General features: G+C 36.7%; 1 protein-coding gene across 3 annotated transcripts in view; it reads right to left on the bottom strand.

Annotated features, from left to right (window-relative positions):
- LOC148954599 (small integral membrane protein 14) overlaps nt 1-18,373 on the bottom strand; it is a 58,139-nt gene extending 39,766 nt beyond the window's left edge. The window contains exon 1 of one of the 3 annotated variants that reach the window (XM_089086633.1): nt 18,349-18,373. The gene's annotated coding sequence lies outside the window, so the exon portion shown is untranslated. Of the gene's footprint in view, nt 1-18,014; nt 18,152-18,348 lie in introns of those variants that run through there. The other 2 variants (XM_089086634.1, XM_089086635.1) reach the window with 2 other exon arrangements.
- Nucleotides 18,374-25,029: the final 6,656 nt, after the last annotated feature.

Raw genomic sequence — 25,029 nt, 5'->3', positions numbered from 1 at the left:
CATGTAACCATTTACAAATTTCTGTAACATTGTCTTCGCATTTCACATTTCTAACAAACCTGCTTGTAAACTGGAACTTATTGTGCAACATTTCTTTTGCTGTAATTATGTTGTCTTTACTGTTTTACCAACAGCTTGCTTGTTTTACCAAGCTTGTTGTTTTACCAACAATTAACTCAATGTTTGCACCCTCTGTCATTGATCAATAAATAAAGTTCAGAACAGGGCTTAATATTAATCCCATCATGATACTAGAAACTTGTCTACCTGGACTTATCACCTAGCGATCAAACTCCAAATCACTGTCAAAATATCCAGGGCAAAAGTCCATTCATTTCACTAGGTAAAATAAATTCATAAAAAACTTGCCAAACAGCTTCTTAATAGGAATTCTTTTCACTACCCCAATACAGTTTGGAGCCCTTAGTGATGCATTTATCGTTGGTTGCTTGCTTTTTATGTGGTCAACAATAGCTTCAGCAGTATCTCTAGACTTAACTATAAGTTTCTAGTCAGCTTTAATCTTACATAGTTCATTGATTTGAAAAGGATTTGAACACACTGAATCAACAAATGACTTACAAGCACTGGGGGTGTTGAGTGATCCAGGTAAGTTCTTGAGTACAACTGCATAAGATGGAGCCTTGGATTCCAATGCATTGAATTTCGAGGGCCAAGAAATAGATTTGTTATTGTTGGATTCCACTAAATAATCAATTTTCTGGCCTAATTTGTTTACTTTCACAGCAAGAGTAGCCACTACTGCTGTGAAGCCACTCTTCCAGAGCAAGGATTCTCAATTACGAATTTTGGCATTGGCTTCTTTTCTTTATCCCAAGCTTGTAACCATTTACAAATTTCTGTAACATTGTCTTTGCATTTCACATTTCTAACAAACCTGCTTGTAAACTGAAACTTATTGTGCAACATTTCTTTTGCTGTAATTACATTGTGTTTAATAATGAAGCTTGCTGTTTTACCAACAATTAACTCATTCTTTGCACCCTCTGTCATTGATCAATAAATAAAGTTCAAAACAGGGCTTAATAGTAATCCCATCATGGTACCAGAAACTTGTCTAACTGGATTTATCACCTGGCAATCAAACTCCAAATCACTGTAAAAATATCCAGTCTAATATCCAGGGCAAAAGTCCGTTCATTTCGCTAGGTAAAATAAGTTCATAAAAAACTTGCCAAACAGCTTCTTAATATCCAGAAAATTGCTATTTTTTGTTTGTCCACATTGAATGAAAGCTAGTTGAAGATTCCTTTTTTTTCCAATCCTGACTGCTTTGCAAGCTCTGGGGGTAAGGTGCAACACGTCTTGTTCCTCCATCTTGATGGGAATTCTTTTCACAACCCCAATAAAGTTTGGGGCCCTTAGTGACGCATTTATCGTCAGTTGCTTGCCTTTTATGTGGTCAACAATAGCTTCAGCAGTATCTCTATACTTAACTATAAGTTTCCAGTCCGCTTTACTCGTACATAGTTCACTGATTTGAAAAGGATTTGAACACACTGAATTGACAAAGGACTTACAAGCACTGGGAGTGTTGAGTGATCCAGGTAAGTTCTTGAGTACAACTGCATAAGATGGAGCCTTGGATTCCAATGCATTGAATTTCGAGGGCCAAGAAATAGATTTGTTATTGTTTGATTCCACTAAATAATCGATTTTCTGGCCTAGTTTGTTTACTTTCACAGCCAGAGTAGCCACTACTGCATCACCTAAAGTGGGAACAATGCAAGGATTCTCAATTACGAATTTTGGCATTGGCTTCTTTTCTTTATCCCAAGCTTGTAACCATTTACAAATTTCTGTAACATTATCTTTGTATTTTACATTTCTAACAAACCTGCTTGTAAACTGGAACTTATTGTGCAACATTTCTTTTGCTGTAATTATGTCATCTTTACTAAAGAAGCTTGTTGTTTCACCAACAATTATCTCAATCTTTGCACCCTCTGTCATTGATCAATAAATAAAGTTCAGAACAGGGCTTAATATTAATCCCGTCATGATACCAGAAACTTGTCTAACTGGACTTATCACCTGGCAATCAAACTCCAAATCACTGTCAAAATAAGTTCATAAAAACCTTGCCAAACAGCTTCTTAATATCCAGAAAATTGCTATTTTTGTTTGACCACACTGAATGAAAGCTAGTTGAAGATTCCTTTTTTTTTAATAATAATAATATTTTCATCAGAAAATATAATCAGAACCATCTGTTAGGTAAGAAAGGTGGCAGTGTAGCATGTTTCATATGTGAGCAGTTGGTGCTGCAGCTTCTGCAGATTCCCCATACTGATGACAATGACTTGGATTATGATTTGACCAAAAAAGCTTCTGAGATATGTAACTGGTATTGTTATTGGAGTGTTTTATTGCTCACCTAGTATGGCATCTTTCCAAAAAAAGGTCTTTTCTGAAAAGTTAGATTTTTGAGTTGATTTGATTACTTCTAAGTACCTGAATGTTGGAATTTGCACTACTAGTGAAAAGAATGATCTAAGAATTGAAAGTTTCCTCAGAAGTCAAGGACTCAAGCAAATAGTAAAGTTTCCGGCTACTAAAGGTAATACTAAACTCAACATAATTTGCACAAATTTGTAAGAATATTATAATGAGCCTATTATATGAACATAATAAAGTGGGCTCTGCTGCCTTCACATAAAGTAAAATATGTCATTGAGAAAGTTTCCTACCAACCTCTTTCAGACAGGGGTCTCTTAGAATTTGGAAATTGGATTACATCCAAGCCCTGGGATGAGGTAGCAATTTTAGAGTCCTCTGATGAAAAAGCTAAATTTTTGCAAGATAAATTAAGAAACAAATATGACAAATGCTTTCCTGAGAAAACATTCAAGTGGTGCAACACAGATTGTCCTTACATAACCCAAGAAATTAAAGATTTGATTCAGTATAATATTAAACTAAGAAAAGAAGGGAAAATAGGAAATGCTAATATGCTTGCAAAACAAAGTATGTAAAATGACAAGAAAAGCTGCAGCTGAGTATTACCACAACAAAATTGATAACCTTTTTGAATCAAAGCCTCGCATGTGGTATAAGGAAATAAAATTAATTTGTGGAAAATCCCCTAGTGGTGTTGATTTTTTGTTCAGATTCTAATAATGAAACAGTTCGTAACCAGTTAAATGGTCATTTGGCCAGAATAATCCAGTCTTTGTTGCCTCTTGATGTAAATAAAACAAACCATGAGTATCAGAAAATTCCACATGATGGCATACCTGTACCTACTATTTCTAAGGATCAAGTTTTAGTAAAATAAAGAAATTTAAAGAAACTAGTATAACTCCCACAGATATTCCAATTGAACTTATAAAAGCATTTCCTGACAAACTGATTAAGCCACTAACACAAATTTTTAATTGCATTTCAACTTCTTCAGTTTACCCACAGGTATAATTTCAATGGTGTGAGGCCAATCACTTTGACCCCCTTATTCAGCAAAATGTACAAAATTTTTGTAGCAAATTGGCTAAAAGCTGTAGTTGAATCCCTCTTTGATCCTTATCAGTACAGTAACAGAAAGAATACATCAACATTCCATTATCTAGTCAGTCTTCTATATTTTATTTCTAAGCATGTTGATGAGCCTGGTAAATGGCTAAACTTAATAACAATTGATTTTAAAAAGGGTTTCAATTTGATTGATCATAATATTTTCATTTCTAAAATTTAACTGATTTTAGAGTAAATCCTGCTGTTGTAAAAATGATCCAAAGTTTTTTAATAAATAGGTTCCAAATTTTAAAATATAAGAAGTCTTTCTCTGAACCTGAGCCAGCTTTTTTGTGGCATACTTTAAGGCACCATTCTGGGCCCTATTCTTTTTCTAGTTATGATCAATGATATTGCTAATGATTCTGAAGACTGCTGGAAATATGCTGACAACCTTACCCTTGGAGAAATTTGTGAGGCAAATGAATGTGGCAAAGCCCAAATTTTAATTGATAATGTGAAGACTTAGCTCCCAGTTCAAATATGACAGTAAATCTCCAATTTTAACTATTTCATTTTTAAATTCTTCTGAACCAAATTTTATACCAACTATCTCTGATTCTCTTAAAGCCAGGAAGATTAAACTCTTGGGAGTTATTATTATCAGTTATCAGTTATGCTTTTGGTACTGCAACAGCAACTGTGAGGTGTGAAATTGAATAAAGGATTGTTGACCAAATTTGTGAGAAAGAACATTTATTTCTACCCATTTTTTACCATATCTCCTTATACTTGATATTAAGTTTCTTTTTAAGTGGTTTTCCCTGGTGTTTCACTTTATTTACCTGATTTTTGATGTTAGAAAATTTTTATTTTCTATTCCCAAAGGACTTGTCCTTTGTCTGCTAATAAACAGCTGATTATCTGTTTGTAAATAAAGCCAGGCTGAATTCAGTGTCCTTCTTCTTCTTCTGAATTTGTAGCCAGTAATAAAGTGCAGTTGCCAAACGCTAAATACTAAAATACCATTGCTTACGTTGGCTCGTCCGTTTTTGCGTATTTTTGGTGGATAATTTGTGCAGAAGGACGCAATAGCAAACAAACAAGAGGCCGAACTGGTACCAGCGGGATTTGAATCCTTAAACTGCTGTGAATAGGCGATTTGAGTATTGCACTTCCCACATTCTGTCTACCTTAAATATTGTCAAGTGAAAATTTAACACGGATGAAGTGAGCCTACTCCATCAAAAAGTGACATTCAAGGATAGACTAAGGTTAATTTAAAAGTTAAACTCACCATCAAAGTATTTCTGGACATTTTAACCATTATAAATATCTAGCTTGCGTGAAGCAGTGTTGCCGACTCAAAACAAATTAGAACAGCATTGCCAGCATAATGCGGCCAAAGAAACATTTCGAGAGCCCAAAAAAAGGGACCAATAAGTGTGCGACATGTGATGAGAACTTGCATGAGGATTCATGTGCTATGAACTGTGATGGCTGTGGCCTCTGGATATGCATTGACTGTCTAGAAATGTCAGAGGCAGAGTACTCAATACTGACTAAAATGACGCGACGAGTTGGCTGTGAGTGGAAATGCCCACTTTGCAAAAGTAACCCTCAAGTGGCGAGTGGGGCATCTTTGAACAATATTCAGAAGATTATGGATAAGAATCTCGAACCATTCCGGTCTGCTCTTAGTGCTGTAAAGGAACTGGACACTAAAGTTAAGGATGCAGTGAAAGAAGCGTTTGCCGAACTAAGAGACCAGCTAACCACTGATATTGATAACCCCTTTAGTGGGGTTGAAAGTCGGTTGGCTACTATCAAACAGTGCACCTCATTTGACCAGGCAGCAGTTCAGAGATTGGTCGAGTCGGAGATTTAGACATTGAAAAATGATCTTGAGGTGCAGCTTGAAACTAAAGTTAGACACATGATTGCAGACGAAAGGGACCGGCAGCGCCGAAAGCTTAATATTGTCGTCTTCGGTGTCCCCCCTCAGACAAGTGATGAACTGTACATCAAGAGGTACCTTGCGAGTGATTATGGGCTGCCAAATGTGAGCATCTCAAAAGTCCGTCGTCTGAGTAATCTGCAAACCCAAGGACAAGCTGCAACCACCAGCACCGGAAACAAGCCTGTTCCTATAATGTTCTCGGTCCCTCAATTTAAGACTAATAAACAAATCCTTCAAAAGTCTTACGAAAGAAAAGGGTCAGATACGATCCAGTTCCGTAATGATGTCTCAAAGACTGACCGCGAGAAAAGAGCAAAATTATATAAGGAGTTGCAGGCTAAACGAGCACAAGGCGAAACCAATTTGGTTATCTGAGGCAACGCTATAGTTCCAAAAAACTTGCTGACTCGTATAGTCCCGCCGGCTGCACTGGAACTCTAGAAGATATACCAAGTGAAGTAACTTATGTAAATAGTCAGTTAGATGGTAGTGATTTTCAAAGTACAGTGTATGCAAGTGATAATTATAGTGATGCAAACCCAGAGACTTCTATGTCTTCTTATGGACTTAGTACAGATGCAGGCAACAGTCATTGCAAGAAAATTACTGGACTTAGTGTGGTGTTTAGCAATGTTGATTGCCTAACCTCGAAATTTCAGGAGGTCAGATGTGTCCTCTCCGCAAATGAGGCTGATATTTATGCGTTCTGTGAGATTAAACCAAAGTGAACCTCCCTACCCCTGATAGAATCCCAGATACAGATTTCCGGATACAGACTGATGACAAACTTACTAACGGATGGTGGCAGAAGAATAGCCATATATGTACGAGAAATGATTCAGGTAGGCACTGTTGATATCAAGTCAGAATATGAGCCATGTGTAGAACAAATTTTGATATCTATTAACCTACCTGGGGGTCCCAGTATACTTGGTTGTTTTTATAGAAGTCCCACCTCAACGAGTCTGGAGAACTCACTCTTGGCTATATGCCGGTCTATTCATGGTGCTGCTCGGAAGTGTAAGAATCTAGTCACAGTTAGCGACTTTAACTCACCTATGATTGAGTGGACTGAGGGGTACTGCCACACAAGTAATGCAGTTACGCAGTCTTTTCTTGACTGCTTAGAGGCACACTCGCTGTTCCAGGCGGTGACATTCCCGACCAGATATTAAGATGGACAGAATCCTTCACTCCTTGATCTTGTTTTGGTAAATGATCCTGAGTCACTCATTGATATAGAATTGCAACCCCCATTTGGAAATAGTAATCACATAGCTATAAAATGCAGATTTCGATTGTACCCACAGACATCTAATCTAACCAGACATGTGTATACAAACTACAATCAAATCAGGCATGAACTCTGTCAGTGCAATTGGTCATTTGTCGAAACGATGGAGGCAGAGGACACATGGGAAAAAATGAACAATATGTTGTTAGACACCGTCAGTAGAAATACAACTCCCACATGGAGATCAAAATCAGAAACTCTTCTCTTTATGACCAGAGAAATGAAGTGTGCAAGGAACAAGAAGAAGAAACTGTCGAAGCTCACAAATCAGGACCCCCACAGAACGGACTACCTGGTAAAGTTCAAAGCAGCAAGGAACAAAGTTCGAGCCCTGTCCAGAGAACTGATAGATAAATACGAGGAGGCCATCGCAGCAACCTCAAAAACCAATCCCAAGAAGTTCTGGAATTATGCCTCAGCACATAAGCCTGGTAGACACACAGTTTCGGAGCTGGTTTGTAATGGAGCCCAGTCAAATGACCCCCAAGAAATTGCTGATGCCTTGAACCACCAGTTTACATCAGTCTTCACACCCGCAGACAAAGCCTCCCTGCCAACCCCACCATGTTACAAAATCACCACTCAAAGGTTACCATTAAGAGTGTATCAGGCTGAGCTCGAATCTCGGCTTAAAAAGCTTAATCCAAATAAGTCTGTTGGGCCTGATGGCATACATCCATGACTCTTAAAGGAAGCTCATTCCCAACTAGCAATACCCCTCTCAAGACTCTTCCAGAAATCTATTGACACTAAAGTCATACCAATGGACTGGAAAGTAGCCAATATCTCGCCAATACATAAAGGAGGAGACAAGAGTAAAGCTTGCAGTTATCGGCCAATCAGTATTACGTCTGCTGTTGGGAAAATCCTAGAAGGTATTGTCAACACTGCCGTTCTTAGACATTTGATCACAAATAACCTTCTATCAAAACAACAACCTGGTTTCCAACCAGGCAGATCAGTCAAAACCAATCTGATTGACTTATATAATTACATAACTGAGCTCCTCGACCAAGGTCTCCCAGTGGATATGGTCTTCCTAGACTTTGCTAAAGCCTTTAATAAAGTCTGCCATCAAAGGCTTCATTTGAAACTTAAGGCAATTGGAATTCAAGAGGGAGTGGTGGACTGGATCACGTCTTTCCTAAAGAGAAGAAAGCAGCAGGTCAGAGTTTTTGGTGAAGGTGGCAGAGCTTACTACTCCAAAATAGCTGAGGTCTTAAGCGGGGTTCCCCAAGGACCAGTTTTGGGACCTACACTCTTCAATGTACATATTAATGACACTCCAAGAACTGTTATAAGCAAACTTAGCCTGTGCAACAACAACTTAAAGCTCATTGGTCCTGTTGGAACTCAGCACGGTATGACGTCAATACAGTCAGATCTTGACAGCTTTGGCGAATGGGCCAAGATATGGAGGCTCAAGTTTAATGTTGAAAAGTGCAAGGTTCTCCATTTTGGAAGAAATAACCCACGATGGCAATACTCGATGTCAGCAAATGCGGTGTGAGACAGCCACTCTCTGAGAGTCCCTCTGAAAGAGATCTGGGGGTCGTTGTAGACAAAGACCTTAATTTCAACTGCCACACCCGAGCTGCAGCAGCAAAGGCGAACCAAACTCTCGGTCTCATCAAATGTACAATGACGAGTAGATCCCCTGCAATAATCACAAAACTTTACAAGAGCCTGGTGAGACCGAGATTAGAATTTGGAATGTGTGTCGCCACGCCAATTAATAAAACAGACCAGATGGCTCTCGAGTCTGTCCAAAGACGGGTGTCAAAATGAGTAAAGGGGCTCAGAGACAAAGAGTATGAATGCCGACTGCAGAGCCTCAAGCTACCAACTCTGACATACCGTCGGCGAAGAGGTGATATGATAATGACCTAAAAACTGCTCAAGTCTGACGACAAGTACCTCTTTCAGCCTGCCCAGTTGTCAAGAACCAGGGGTCATTCAGCGAAGCTTTTTCGGAAGCGTGCTAATACAAGAAAGAGGAACCATTTCTTCTCCAACCGCATCCTAAGCCTCTGGAACGATCTGAGCAAAACGACAGTGAGTTCACCATCCGTTGACAGTTTCAAAGCCCATCTTGATAAGGAATGGGAAACCAAACTATGGCTCACGCAATGGGATGAAGCTGATGTCCCGCGGCCCTATCATCACTAACTGGTATACACTGGACTCGTCCATATCGCAAGCAAGTGCGATTTAAGGTAAATTTAAGGTAATTTAAAATGGGAAGCAAATACATCTAGTCTAGTAAAAGATAGCAAAACAAGGAGGAAAAAGCCAAATGGAACCAGGGAAACCTATCACTATAAAGGATGTTACTAGATTACAAGTGAAAACATAACATAGATTAAGGCCACCAAACTTACCCCTCTTTCCAACCTGGATGAAATCAGTCTAGTTCCATTGCCTCTGTACAAAAACAGCTAACTTCAACCACCATTCCTTTTCATATAAAATAAAGCAGCCAAATAAAGAAGTTACCAATAGCCCACTTTGCAAGTATTGTAGGCACAAAGAAGAAACCCCTGAGCACTTATTATTTTAAGTGCCAATCTCTTCAATTTGCCAACTTAACTATGACCAAAACTAAACAAACTGACAGATGTAAAAACTTGAACCCATTTTTCAAAAAGATATTTTTCATACATACTGTATACCTTTTAATGGATTTAAACCTACAACACTATATACTGTAGGTCAATATAGGCTGAATATATAATGAGAAGGGTAAACCCTACTATAATGTTATCATACATTTTTACCTAATTTACTAATTTTACATATTCATCAATATTTTGATATTTATTTTAATAAGCAGTGTTTATAACAATAGCATTGTCTATAATATAAACACAAATTTTATTATGCAACAGCAACTACACAGCATGGCAACATCAGATTCAGTTTTTAGTCATCAGCCACAATAGGATTGTCCCAAGAAGATGCTTATGAACTTATTGCAAGAAAAGAAGAATAAGTTCCTAGACTCAAAAGCGCTACTGCAAGATATATAATCAGAACTGAGACACTGCAAGACAAACAACTAACAACCACGTGCAGTAGTCCAACTCATTTTATATATAGAATCAAAAGGAAAAGGACTGAATAGTCTCAACTGAAAAGCCTATTCAACCCCTTACAGATGAAGAAGGTTAAACTAAAGATTGGGATATTGTCAGACAATATCCCAATTGATAGACAATTGAGGATGCATGCTTCAATTGTCTAAAGTTGATTGATTGAAGCAGAGTCTAATCATACCACAGGTAGCACTACTAATTATCTATCCCCATTTCTACTGTGTTCAAAATTGATGAAGCTTATGCTTTTAAGACATGAGGCAGCAAAAGATTAGGCATGATAAAATAATCATGAAGACCATGTTAGAAAACAATAGCAATGAAGAAACTGATCCAGACTTCCAGCAGCAAAAAAAAGATGTCAAGAAGTAGACAACAAGCATAACATCAGTTTTGGCTCCCCAGAAGGCCATAATCTTTGGGTGAATTATTATATTTAGGCCTAACATAAACATTAGAAGAGATCTCAAGTAGAGTGTACACCTTGTCCATGTCAGTTATGGAATCTTGTATGTGTTTACCAAAATATTTAGGCATGTTTCCAGAGTCTAAATACAGGTTCTGGTGAAAATACTGTTGATCAACAATTGTAAGAATAAATTTTTTATTGATGGGATACCAAAAGCAGGGTTATTCCTAGGGTTTGTGGCACCCATGGCAAAATTAATAACAGCACCCCCTCCTAATTCAAACATAAACAAAAAAAAACTTCACAAGAGCACCTGTGGCAGCTTGCCTGGTCCCCTTTGAATAACCCTAACCACAAGAAAAGAGTGGCTCTTAGGGAAACACAATAAAACAAAAGGAAGCTAAAAATAAATTCAGAAGAAGCTTAATTTCACCTTTGGCAGTTTAAATTTAGAAAAATATTTAGTGGTTGGCCTCTTCTGAAGGAAGCATGCTAATAAAATTAGTACCCTTAAACTAGGTATAGGCCTAGAGAAGGAAACATGTTAAGGAAACATTTTATACTTCATATTATGCAGAATAAATTTGCATTTTACATGCAGCCCTGCTAAACTTTACCCCCCCCTAGAATGCAAATATACAGACCAAATTGTATATATCTAATACATTCTGTCACCCATCACCTGTTTATCTCATTCTTGTATAGTCACAGTTGATTCAATTTTCAGGTAGATGTGTTGAAACAAAGGAGACTAATTGGGACAATAGATGGGAAATATATAATTTTGAGTATAGACCTAGATAGGTTACTAGACATAAGGAAACATGTTAAGAAAACAATTCTTACTTTGTAATATACAGAATAAGCAAAGTTGTCACATTTTGAAAGGAGAGAACCTTTATATTCACTTCTTTCATAATTGTACAATTTTTTAAACAAACCTCTGAAAAAAGCATGGATTTGACATGCATTTCCTCTATTTTCAAATACAAATTAAATGCCATCAATCCATCATATTACACATAAATAGAAAAATAAGGTTAGATGGTGATTAGGTGTTTGTTTGACCACAACTTTCAAGGCTTAGAGAATAGACATGAAAATTTTAGAAATGTAGTAGTGAAAGTACAAAACAATGAAAAAAGTGAAGATAGAGGTTCTACCTCTGCATAATATGTTAAATATGATCAGTGGTGTAATTTCATCAAAATCCTGGGGGGAGGGGGCAAAGTTGGAGCCAATTTTCCTGAATCAAGTGAAAATGACAGTGAAAACTGAAAAATGATACATATATTACCATAAAGGCAAAGATAGACTAAAGAAAACTGACCTGTTTCTCTGGATACTTGAATTATGCAGGCCTATCTTAGTCTTAACAAGATTTTTTGCAGAAACTAAATTTCAGCTGGGGGGGGGGGGCAAATTGAGGTTATGGGGGGGGGCTTAGGTCTGGAGGGGGCAGTTGCCCCTCCCCTTTGCCCCATAGAAAATTACACTCCTGACTATCATTATTTTGCATATTATGAAGTAAGAATTGTTGTCTTAACATGTTTTCTTGTGTCTAGTAATCTATCTAGGCCTATACTGCTGTAACTATTCTGCACATTATGGAGTATGAACAGTTTTCTTAACATAATTCCTTCTGTACAGGTCCTTTTCTAGGCATATACTTTAATTTCTTTATTTTATATTTTTTCCAGATATCATTGTCCTCTTTTTGCCCTCTCCCTCTGATTGGATGAATTTTCTGCAGTTCATATTATTGACTTACAATAAAGTAAACACACAACATGATGCCTTTTTTTATGTTCTTTACAAATATAATAATCATTTTTGTTGGAAATGAACTTTACCCCCACCTTTATATATACCAATTCAGGGCATATATACCCTGAATTGGTATGTATAAGGGCGGGGTAAAATTCATTTCTGACAAAATGACTGTTATCATAGGCAGTGGGCTAGCGCTGCCTAAGTAAAGAACAATGTGGGCACAATATATATTTTTTTTTTTGGTTTTTTCTCCATACCTAGGCACTTTGTGTTGAAGGAGTTGTTGTAGAAACTTTAAAAAGGGCTCATTTCATTAGAAATTGGAGTGGCTAGTGCCCTTTTTAATAGTTGAAAGTGATTTGAGGGCAACTAGCCCCCCCCCCATGCCCATCATTCCCCTAAACACATCCAATCAAAACTTTGAGATAGCCATTTGGTTCAGCATAGTTGATTTCCAGATGGAAAATATGTTTTTGAGGAGGACACTCCCCCACAACCCTCAGGTCAAGGGTTTTAAGTTATGCCCTAGGGGCATATAAAGTTTTTATAGAAGGCATTGTTGTAGAAACTTCAAAACAGGCTCATTCAATTGGAAATTCAAAGGGCTAGTAACCTTTTAAATGGTCAAACTTGATTGGAGGGCAACTAGCCCCTCCCCCATGCCCATCAATTCCCCCCAAAACATCCAATCAAAATTTTGAGATAGCCATTTTGTTCAGCATAGTTGATTTCCAGATAGAAAATATGTTTTTGAGGAGGACAATCCCCCACAGCCCCCACAGCTAATTCGATTGGAAATTCAAAGGGATAGTGCCCTTTTTAATAGTCAAAAGTGATTTGAGGGCAACTAGCCCCCCCCCCCACGTCCATAATTCCCCAAACACATCTAATCAAAATTTCGAGATAGCCATTTTGTTCAGCGTAGTTGATTTCTGTATAGAAAACATATTTTTGAGGAGGACATTCTCCTACAACCCTCAGGGCAAGGGTTATAAGTTATGCCCTGGGGGCATATAAGGTTTTTATTGAAATATTTGTTGTAGAAACTTGAAAAAGGGCTCATTTGATTTGAAATTCAAAGGGCTAGTACCCTTTTTAATAGTCAAAAGTGATTTGAGAGCAACTAATCCCCCTCTCACACCCACCTTTTCCCCAAACACATCCAATCAAATTTTTTAGATAGCCATTTTATTCAACATGGATTAAAGTTTTGGAAATTGGGTCCTTAAGAGAGAAAACCCCTCCCCCCACAGACCTCAGGGCAAGGGTTGTAAGTTATGCCCTGGGGGCATATAAAGTTTTTATTGAAAGCATTATCACAGAAACTTCAAAAGGGCTCATTCAATTGGAAATTGAATGAAACTTTGAAAAGGGCTCATTCAATTGGAAATTGGAGTGGCTTGTGTTGAAAGTGATTGGAATGCAACTAACACCCCTTCAATGCCCACCATTTCCCAGAACACATCCAATCAAAATTTTGAGATACCTATTTTGTTCAGCATAGTTGATTTCCAGATAGAAATTGTTTTTGAGGACAGTCCCCCACAGCCCTTAGGGCAAGGATTGTAAGTTATGCCCTGGGGGCATATATGGTTTTTTATAGAAGGCATTGTTGTAGAAACTTCAAAAAAGGCTCATTCAATTTTAAATTCAAAGGGCTAGTGCCCTTTTTAATAGTCAAAAGTGATTGGAGGGCAATTAACCCACCTCTCAAGCACACCTTTTCCCCAAACACATCTAATCAAAACTTTGAGATAGCCATTTTATTCAACATAGTTTTAAGTTTTGGAAATTAGGTCTTTGAGGATGACAACATCCCCACAGCCCTCAGGGCAAGGGCTGTAAATTATGCCCAGGGGGCATATAAGGTTTTTATATAATGCATTGTCATAGAAACTTCAAAAAGGGTTCATTCAATTGGAAATTGAAATGGCTAGTGCTCTTTTTAGTAGTCAAAAGTGATTGGAAAGCAACTAACACCCCTTCCACACCCACAATTTTCAGGTTCATGAAATTATACCTCTGAGCAGGACACTCCCCCCACAGTCTTCAGGACAAGGGTTATAAGTATGCCCTGGGGGCATATAAGGTTTTCATTGAAATCTTTGATGTAGAAACATGAAAAAGGGCTCATTCAATTCAAATTCAATTCAAAGGGCTAGAATTTCAAATTCAAAAAAAAATCAAAGGGCTAGTGCCCTTTTTAATAGTTGAAAGTGATTTGAGGGCAACTAACCCCCCTCTCACTCCCATCTTTGCTCCAAACACATCCAATCAATATTTTAGATAACCATTTTATTCAACATAGTTGAAAGTTTTGGAAACTAGGTCTTTAAGGATGACAACCCCTCCCTCCCCACAGCCCTCAGGGCAAGGGTTGTAAGTTATATCCTGGGGGCATATGAGGTTTTTATTGAAAGCATAGAAACTTCAAAAGGACTCATTCAATTGGAAATTGAAAGGGTTAGTGCCTTTTTTCATAGTCGAAAGTGAGTGGAGAGTAATTAACCCCCCTCTTATGCCCACCATTTCCCCAAAAACATTCAATCAAAGTTTAGAGATAGCCATTTTGTTCAACATAGCTGAAAGTTCTGGAAATTATTTATTTAAGCATGACAAACCCCCAAGAGCCCCAAAGGCAAAGGTGGCAAGTTCTGCCATGGGGGCAGATAAGGTTTTTATAGATAAAATTGTCGCAAAACTTCAAAAGCGGTTTATTCAATTCAAAATTAAGATGGCAAGTGCCCGTTGTAATAGTCGAAAGTGAATGGAGAGTAACTAACCCCCCTCTCACACCCACCATTCCTCCAAACACATCCAATCAAAATTTTCAGATAGCCATTTTATTCAATGTAGTAGAAAGTTCAGGAAATTAGGTCTTTGAGAATGACACCCCCCCCCCCCCCCTGCACCCAGGGCAAGGGTTGTAACTTATAACATGGGGGCATATAAGATTTTTATTGAAAGTTTTGTTGTAGAAACTTCAAAAGGGCTCATTTGATTGGAAATTGAAAGGGCTAGGACCATTTTTAATGGATGAATGTGATTGGAGAGCAACTACCACCTCTCTCAAGCCCACCATTTCCCCAAACACATCCAATGAAAATTTTGAGATAGCCATTTTGTTTAACACAGTTGAAAGTTCTGGAAATTTGGTCTTAGAGGATGGCAACCACCATAACAGACCTTAGGGTAGGGGTTGTAATTTTTGCCCTGGGGGCATATAAAGTGTTTATAGAAAGCGTTGTCATTTCAAAAAGGGCTCTTTCGATTGGAAATCAAAAGGCCTAGTGCCCTTTTGAATAGTCAAAAGCGATTGGAAGGCTTGACATTTTTATAGTAAAGATCAACATGGGTATAATGTATTTTTTTTTTGTTGTTGTTGTTTGACCAGGGCACTTTGTATCAAAGGAGTTAATGAGGGAACTTTCAAAAGATTCAATTGAAAATAGAAAGGGTTGATGCCCTTTTTAATAGTTGAATGTTATTGGAGGGCAACTAATCCCCCTTCCACTCCCACCCTCCCATTTTCCCATTATGTTTAAAAACTAAATGTTGCCTTAAGATTAAGTCAAAATGCACAGTGATAATACTAATTCCCAAAAAGGCATCTCAGCAGTATCCCAAAAACAACTGAGGGTATTATGTTCAAACTTTTGGGGCTACTTCTGCTCTTACAATTTAACCAAATCAAAACAGTGTAAGTGTATCCAAGCTATCAAAGAAAGTAAACAGATTTTTTTGCAAATGGTATCAAGTTTTCCATTTCAGGTCAACTAGAGAAGGTATAAAACTAAATTAAACAGTACCATTTGTGTCCAGATTTTTAAAAGGGTGTATGTTGTTAAAAATTGCTGAATTTTTTTTTTCCAGCATACAAATAGCAGGCCAAACTATAAAGTCTTAAAAACAAGAAGATCTTAAGTATTATTTTCTTTTTCCCTGAAAAGACTATGTCAATATAAAATGCACAGAAATTAATTAAAAAACTTTTTTCCACAAAATAAGTTTTTCAAAGAAAAGTAAAGAACTCTATTTAACAAAAAATGAGCAAAAATAAAATCAAATAATCTACCAAGTGTGAAACTACCACAAATCAGTATTGATAAATAAATGAAACCCAAAACAAACAGAAATTACAATAATTAACCAAGTCAAACTCAAAACAAGCAGAAATTAACATAGTTGAGCGCAAAACCCCTATGCCTTCCTAAGCCCAGAACAAAATTTGCACTTTACTGAAAAATACAAATGAATATGCCTTGTCAGTTTAATATACATATACTGAAATTTAGTAATTAAAATGTTAATATTATTTGATTTATTAAAGTTATAAAAGTAAAAACATTTATATTTTTTCAGTATAGTGCAAATTTTGTTCTGGGCTTGGGAAGGCATAGGGGTTTAGCACCCAACTTATGTTGGTAAATATCTACCAAATCATATTATTGACTTACGCATAAAGTGAATATACCACTTGATGCCTTTTTTATGCTGATTACAAATATAATAATCATTTCTATCGGAAATGAATTTCAGTCCCCTATATATGCCAATTCAGGGTATATATTTCTACATTAGGGGGGGGGGGTAAAGTTTAAAGTTACCTCTCATTTACATCAGAAACAAAATTTGCACTCACCCCCCCCTAATGTAGAAATATATACCCTGAATTGGCATATATAGGAGGGGGAGGGCTGAAATTCATTTCCGATAGAAATGATTATTATATTCCTAATCAGCATAAGAAAAGGCATCAAGTGGTATATTCACTTTATGCATAAGTCAATAATATGATTTGGTAGATATTTACCCTTATGTTAATTTCTGCTTGTTGTGAGTTTGACTTGGTTAATTATTGTAATTTCTGTTTGTTTTGGGTTTAATTTATTTATTGATACTGATTTGTGGCAGTTTCACACTTGGTAGATTATTTGATTTGATTTTTGCTCATTTTGGTAAAATTCTACTTTAGCTACTTTTGGCCATCTTGGAATGGGTTTAGGTTAGGAAAATGAAACTTTCAGGTATGGGTTTACAGGCCAAAGAATGTCCTGGGAAGGTATTTTGAAGCACCTACCTCTACTCCTTCTCCCTCTAGAGGGTCCTGAAATTTGCCTACATGATAGGTCTATACCCATTGAAATTTTGACAAAACAACATTTTACCTTAATTTTCAGTTATCAGTTTCTTTCTCTCTGGCTTTAGCTCTGAAAATGCAATTTTAGTTATTGGAGCAGAATTTTAAGCCATATCAATGTTTTCATTCCAAAATTTAGGAAAAGTATTTGCATATCTTTAAAACCTTATAAATTGAGATTGAGCAAAGTTGTGCAGCTGAAAACAATTTTGTTATGCTTCATTTAATCAGAAGATCTATTTTGCAAGGTTTCACTTCTATAACTCACAGATTTTTAAAGGTCATCAAAGGTCAGGACCCTCTAGAGGGAGAAGGAGTGGAGGTCAGTACTTCAAAATACCTTCCCGGGACATACTTTAGCCTGTAGACTCATCCCTGAAAGTTTCATTTTCTTAACCTAACCCCTTTCTAAGATAGTCAAAAGTAGCTAAAGTAGAATTTTACCCTCATTTTTTGTTAAATGGAGTTCTTTAGGCCTACTTTTCTTTGAAAAACTTATTTTGTGGAAAGTTTTTTAAATTAATATTTGGAAAGAGCATAGGGTAAAACAGGCACCAAGTGGTGTGTCAATAATATAAACTGCCAAAAACTTACCTCTGATTGTACTAGATGTAGCTTAGCCCTGGTAATATATTTCGTTATGTTGAATCTTGTGCTGAAACACTTGTTTATTAAAATGGGTTGCTAGGCCTATGTTATCAAGCTGGTGAAATTTAGTTTTACCAAAGTGAGAACAATAGCAGGTTGAATTTCAAAACCTACTCTTTGAAACTAGTAATCTAACAATGTCTTTTTGTTCTAGAATTTCTTGTTCTTTAGTTGAGAAAGAAACAAATAAGTTGAGAAAGAAAAAAATTATACTTCAATATTACCTACCAGTATAGGCAAAAGAAAAGTACTGTAATTTCTAAAGTTACTGAAATCAGGCAATTTCTACGCAATGTTCGTCTTTCAAAACTATTACTAGCTCTGTATATCTTAGCCTATTTACTTTTCCTTCAATGAATCAGACAAATATTGATGATTTTGAAGTACTGCACAGGGTTGCGCCAAGAAAATAAACGTAAGAGTTTAGTCTATAGTGTGCTACAGGTAATTACTTGGTAAAAAAAAAAGAAAAGACAGAAAAAACTGTCATCCTAATTTAGTAACTGAGATAAATGAGCACTTGAACAAGGTCTAGACCTTAATCATCCATCCAATCACCTTGGACAAAACAGTAAATCCAAACAAATAGTCAAAAATCATGTCCAAATAGAGCAAATTCAACATTAATAAATGTAAAAGCCAGTCTCCATTTGGCAGATTTTGCCATTCTGCCATCTTGCAGAAAAAGAAACGTCAAAGGTTGCAGCATCTGCAAACTGCCAATACGGAGCCGGAAAAGAAGTCTCCATTGAAATAAAATTTGCAGATTGGCGGTACAGATTTGCAGAATCTGCCAAATAGAGACTGTCATTTAGAAAAAAAAACAAGCCAAAGCGCCTTAAGTCTACAAAATTTAATCTAAACCAAAATTTAAAACAAAGATAATTTTTTCAACCACATTGGCCTGACATCACATAAAGAAAGAAAAACGAGCAAAAAGGGGTTTTTTAAAGGCCAAATTAAAATACTGAAAAAACACAACAAAGCGAATATTTCGAGAGTACAAACGCCTCTCTTTTTCAGCGCGAAACGAAATAATACATCCAAGGAAAATGCCGAAGAAAAAAACAACAAAAAACAAACGCGGAAAGTCAATGTGAAAAAAACCAAACAAAAAACCAAAAACTTAAAAGATGAATAAAATTCAATAAAAGCCGAAAAATTATAAGAATTAAAACTAAATACCTAACAATCAAAAAGCTGAGTTATTCGCCAATATCCGCGATCTGAACAAAATCCAAAAAATTATGAACTGCCACCGACAGATACTAGCGAACAACTGAGAAATAAAACAAAAGAAAACAATTCATTCACTCAAAAACAAAACGAACCAGGAATTAAATAAGTTGGAGAACTATGTCATCTGATTTCGTATTTTAATTATTGCATTTCTTGCAGACACCATTTGAGACCTAAGGGGCTGTTCACGTGTTTGATTATATGACTGGGAAAGTGGTTCAAGGTTTATTTAAGGAATTACTAAAGTATCGGCTTCTCTTTTGAGAAAAACGAAACATGACTCGTTTATTCTTAAATTACCGGAATCTCTGTTTAAAGCTAGACCTAAATGTTGGTATTTATAAATTTCAACAGCTTCTCTGTAGTGCTGTACAATACCTTTGTCATGCGAAATTAGGCTAGCTTGATTAAACAAAATAGTATGGTCTGGAGTCAAAATTTAGAGTCAAAATTTTCTGTTTTTTTTCGCTTTTTAAGTGTATTATTAATTGAACTAGGCTGCTGAGTTAATCTATCCGTTAGTCGCTGATCAGTTCTTCCGATATACCAAAGACCACACTAACAAGGAATTCTGTAGACACCGGAGTTTTCAAATATCGGATAAGGTCTTTACCTTGATAAATTTGGGAACTGATAGTTTTTCTGGGTCAATAATAAGTGTACATGTTATTTTTTCTTAGATTTTTTTAAATGTGGTCTGAAACCCCTATAAGGTATGGGAGACCAAAATAAACTGAATTTTCCCTTTGATTTGTGTTTTCTGTGTAACTGTCTGATAATCTTTTAATGCATTTTGCAATTACAGAATTTATTAAATAATTGGATAACCATTCCCAAATAAAATATCTCTAAGGTGGTTGAGCTCTAAATCCAAGAAGTGTCTTGAACAAACTTTCAATGCTCTATCAACTAGAGATGTGACAACTTCTCTTTTCACAGCAGGAGAATGATTAGACGAATAATTTAAGTAACGGTCATTATGTGTGGGTTTTCTATAGACACTAAACTCGAAATATGTATCATTTCGGTACACCAGAACCTCTAAGAAAGGAAGACGCCTCTCTATCTCTGATTCCTGAGTAAATTTAAGTTTTGGATCCAAGGAGTTGAGCAAGTGAAGAAAAGAACCCAGAGACTCGTCACCATGCTCCCACAAACAAAAATATCATCTTTAAAACGAACCCAAAATTCAAGTTAACAAAGACTTTGCAAAATAGCCCTTTCTTCAAGGTCTTCCATGAAGATATCAGCCTGTATTGGAGAAAGGGGGGCACCCATGGAAAGCTCATATTTGTGTCTATAAAAACTGTCTCTATGATGGAAATAAAAAGAAGTTTTGTTACAAAGGACTGTAAGTGAAAGAAATTTCTGATTCGAAAAAGTCGATTTTCTGATATAGATGGGTTAGAATTAATTTTATTCTCCAAAATCAGTTCAGCCTTTTGAGGATCACAATTGGTATACAATGAATCTGCATCAAAACTACCAATTCTTGTATTTGGTTTAACCGAAACTTGCTTTACCTTGGAAACGAAATCAGCGGAATTTTTAGCATAGGATTTTTGAGCCTGAATTAGTGGGCGAAATACAACTGATAAGAATTTCCCTATTTTTACTGTAGGAGAATTAAAGGAAGAAACAATGGGTCGAAGTGGATTACTGGGCTTATGAACTTTAGGAAGACCATAAAAGCAAGGGGACGGGCACCCGCGTGGGTAAAACCTTTTGTACAATTGGTCTGTGATTTTTCCTTTTCCTTTTAGATAAGACAGCTCTTTTCGGACTTCCTGGACAAATTTTTCTGTGGGATCGGTAGCTAATTTTTCATATGTGTTAGAATCATTTAAAATTTCTCTAACTTTTTTTTCGTAATCATCTGAATCTAATACTACAACAGTATTGCGTTTATCGGCTTTCGTAATAATCCTGGAATTATCTTTATGTAGTGCGTGTAAGACCAAGTGCTCATTTTTACTGAAATTTTTTAAATTTTGATTATTAACAGAAAATAAATCCAACAAGGTTTCAACAAATTGTGCTCTAACCTCAGCAATCTCTCCAATCTCCGCACAAGAGTCATGAAATGCCACCTCTGTATTCGCGATAATTTCACTATAAGGTATTTTCGAAGGGGCTATCGAAAATTTCAATCCTTTCGACAGAACCTGATTTTGCTCTGTTGTAAAGGGCTTGGAGCTGAGATTTATCACAGCAGGACCAAGATACGCTTTTGGGACAAAAGGTAGATTATTAGAGAGTTTGTCCAATTTTAAACGGTGTAATTTCTCAGAAAGTCTTTGTCTAGAAATCCTAAAATCATGCTGAAAAGAATTTTCAGCAATAGCCTTAATTTGATGAAAATCAGCATAAGAAAGCGTACATAAAATTTCTCACTCTGGATTTTGTGAAAATCGCGGATATTGGCGAATAACTCAATTTTATGGTTGCTAGGTTTTTTGTTTTAATTCTTATAATTTTTTGGCATTTATTGAATTTTATTCATCTTTTAAGTTTTTGGTCTTTGTTTTTTTGGTTCTTTTCATATTGACTTTCCGCGTTTGTTTTGTGTTGTTTTTTTCATCGGCACTTTCCTTGGATACATTATTTCGTTTCGCGGTGAAGAAGAGAGGCGTTTGTCCTCTCGAAATATTCGCTTTGTTGTGTTTTTTTCAGTATTTTCATTTGGCCTTTGAACACCCCATTTTTGCTCGTTTTTAAAAAAAAAAATTTAAAAAATTTTTAAACCGAGCCAAAGCACCTTAAGTCTACAAAATTTAATATTCCCAAAGTAATCACTACATATCAGGGTTCCTAGGAGGAAAACTCACTTGCCATTACGGGTTTCGGGGCTTAAATATCCTGACCCAGGCACATGATCGCACCTGCGCCTGCCCTAGAAACCACATGGCATCCACTTATGTAGTGTCACTTGTGGAATATCTACGTCTATTTGTATTTTCGCCTTTTTTAGTTGAATTAATGTAAGTTTATTTGTAGAAAATAAGGCCCAGTTGTATTCATTACACGGCCGATCATTATTTCAGCAAAACAATGTATTTCATCATCTAGCTAATGATAAATACCAAAAACAAAAATTCATCTGAACCAGACTCTTAACTGGCGCATAAGTTAACATGATATTCAAATGATGGAAAAACAGATAATCTTATTGATTATGTTATTGTATACCAGAGACTGTCAGGATTGATACAAGATACAAGGTATATATGAGTGTCGTTATATATGTTCAAAGTAAAAATCGCCATCAAATACTGTCTGGGGTTAATTTAAAGCTGAAGTTTAGGCCTGAGGTTAATTTACCGCTGGGAAGCTATGACGTTGGTAGACTCCAGGTTGAGAATTAAGTCTCGTCTGACCATTTATTTTTTATTAGACCTGCTAAAAATACTACTGGCCGTCCATCTGGTGGCTTATTAGTTGCAGTAAATAAGAAGTTTAAATGTAGTTGAATCTGGAGATCTATACCTCGCAGTTGATTTAGGCAGTATTGTTCTTGTATGTGTTTATGTGCCAACTAATTATCGAAATTCTACATCTAGCCAACAAGATGCTTTAGCTTGTGCGTCCCTGTCAAAGTGACTTCAACCCAGACCTCAAAGATGCTGCTGCACCTTTTACACAATTGCTCCTTTCTTCAATGCCAAGCGAAATATTTTTGCTTTCAAAGTTCAAATCTTTCTCTTACGTTCACCATTCTGGTTCCACTTCCGATCTTGATTTTGTTCCCTCGAATATCCCGGAACTCCAGAGCGTCATTGTTGACGTTTCTGATAATATGTTAACAAGTGACCAAGTATGTTAACAAGTGTTAACATGAGATAATATGTTAACAAGTATGAATTTGTTTGTTCCAAAAATCAGTCAACAGCCTCAGTGGTTTTGGAAGATGAATTGGGATAATGTATATATATCACTATATCTAAGCGTTTTGGATTTTATGCTGTCTAAAATCAAAATTCCTTTTCACCTTCTATCGACAACGCTGAAGGGCGGCAGCCTTGATCTAGATTGTCATCTTACTGAGATTGCTCATTCGTTTAAAGTAGCCGCCTCAGCGGCAGTATCATCTGAGAGAATTAGGATTGGTACACGGAAAAAGAGCTGGAGTGATGACCCAGAGCTACAACTTGCAAAGAACCGTAACAAGTTTTGGTTTAAGATCTGAGGGGATTGTGATCGCCCCAGATCTGGTTTAATTTTTAGGATCCTTAAATCGACTATAAGAGAGTACCGGAAAGCTTTACAGGTCTTCAAAAGAAGGCAAGTATCTATTCTATCTCGTGATATCCGAAATCATCCGCAGATACTAAGGAACAAAGTATCAAAGTTCACTTCATCGTCATTCTCGAGTTCTAACCCTATTGATGTAACTTCCTGGGAAAAACACTTCTCCTCGGTATTCTCTGACAGCCACCCACCACTGGACACCACTTTTTGGCAGATTCTCTTACACCATTTTTCTCAACTAGATCATAGCCGAAATATTGTATCCATCACGCCATCGTCAGTTCTTACGGTAATTCGTCTCCTTAAAAAAGGCAAAGCTCCTGGTTCTGACGGACTCCATTCAGAACATTTGATTTATGGTAGTGCGAAACTAGTTGAGCATATGACGCTACTTTTCCAAGCTTGCATTGCGCAGCAATTCGTACCGACTGTACTCTGTGAGGGTATTGTGACGTGCATCCCAAAAAAGAATAAGGACTCTCAAACTTGTGACTCTTATCGTCCAATTACAGTCTGTTCAGTTATTGCAAAATTATTTGAAAAGATTCTTCTTTAAAAAATTTCGAATAGGTGTGACCATGAGAGGTTTCAACACCTCTCTAAGTTCAAAGCTACAGTGATTGTGACCTTTGTCCAAATGGCAAAACAAAAACGAAACTGTCCAGAATGCAGATTACGAGTTACTTCTAACTCAATCAAATGTGCAAATTGTGACTCTTGGTTCCACGCAGGGGCCGAAAAGTGTGCCAGGATAGACATTACTAATTGAAGTAACTCCTGGATGTGCCTTGACTGCTCCACTAAATCCAAGGTAAACCTTACTTCTTCTCCGGGTCTTCCTGTACCCCGTTCTGGCTTCCCTCGAACGCCTCGTACCCCAGTTGAAAGAAAAAGAATTCTTAGCATCCTAAGTGACCTAAGCAGTCCTACTCCTTATCCTGACCCTCCACACAGCCAGCTTTCTGTTTCAACAGATAACTCAAACGAGCCCCAGGAGGCTAGTTCAGTTGGTCCAACAATTTTACCTGCCCCACCCCAGTGCCAAGTTCTTGAAGTCCTTCCCAAAGATCCAACGCATGTATTATGCCAAACCACTGAATGCAGCATGGATAAATATGTTCAAACGGACAGCGTCACAACATCCCCCCCATCACAAGCATAGTTTACAAAAATTTTGACTTTAAAAGAAAAGCTAGCGGATGTGTTAATGCTAATTAGAGATTCTTTGTCATTTTATGAAAATGATTCAAGAAGTCAACTTACAAATTATTCCATCACAAACAAGGTAAATAACACCTTAGATTTACATCATCAAAACAGTGTATTGTCCCCAAGCTCAATGAATATTAATGAAGGAAGCAGAGGATTAAGTTCATCAACTTTAGCATTGTCCCCAAGCTCAATGAGTATTAATGTAGGAAGCAGAGGATTAAGTTCATCAACTTTAGCCACTACGAGTGACATTAACCCAAGTTCAGAAATTGTACCTGGCCCCAATATACCCTCTATTCAACCTAATTATAATCCTGACCTTGAGAACTCAATCAGAGGTGCCCGAATTTGCTTTGAAAGTACTGAAGTGATTCTGACTAATAATAAAAACTTATCTGCAAATAAGCGCAAATGTGCAAATACTATTTTAGCACGTATTTGCAAATTAGATAATAAATGTCATTTTAAACATTATCGTGCTCCAAGCAAGCTGCAGGAAAAAAGTATTCCTGATAATAGTGTTATAAAAAATTGTAAGTT

This window comes from Artemia sp. Qi Xiang Cuo, chromosome 3 (genome assembly GCF_049724085.1).
Source record: "Artemia sp. Qi Xiang Cuo chromosome 3, ASM4972408v1, whole genome shotgun sequence".
In the NCBI taxonomy this organism is placed as follows: domain Eukaryota; kingdom Metazoa; phylum Arthropoda; class Branchiopoda; order Anostraca; family Artemiidae; genus Artemia; species Artemia sp. Qi Xiang Cuo.
This window is presented reverse-complemented; position numbering and strand designations above follow the sequence as displayed.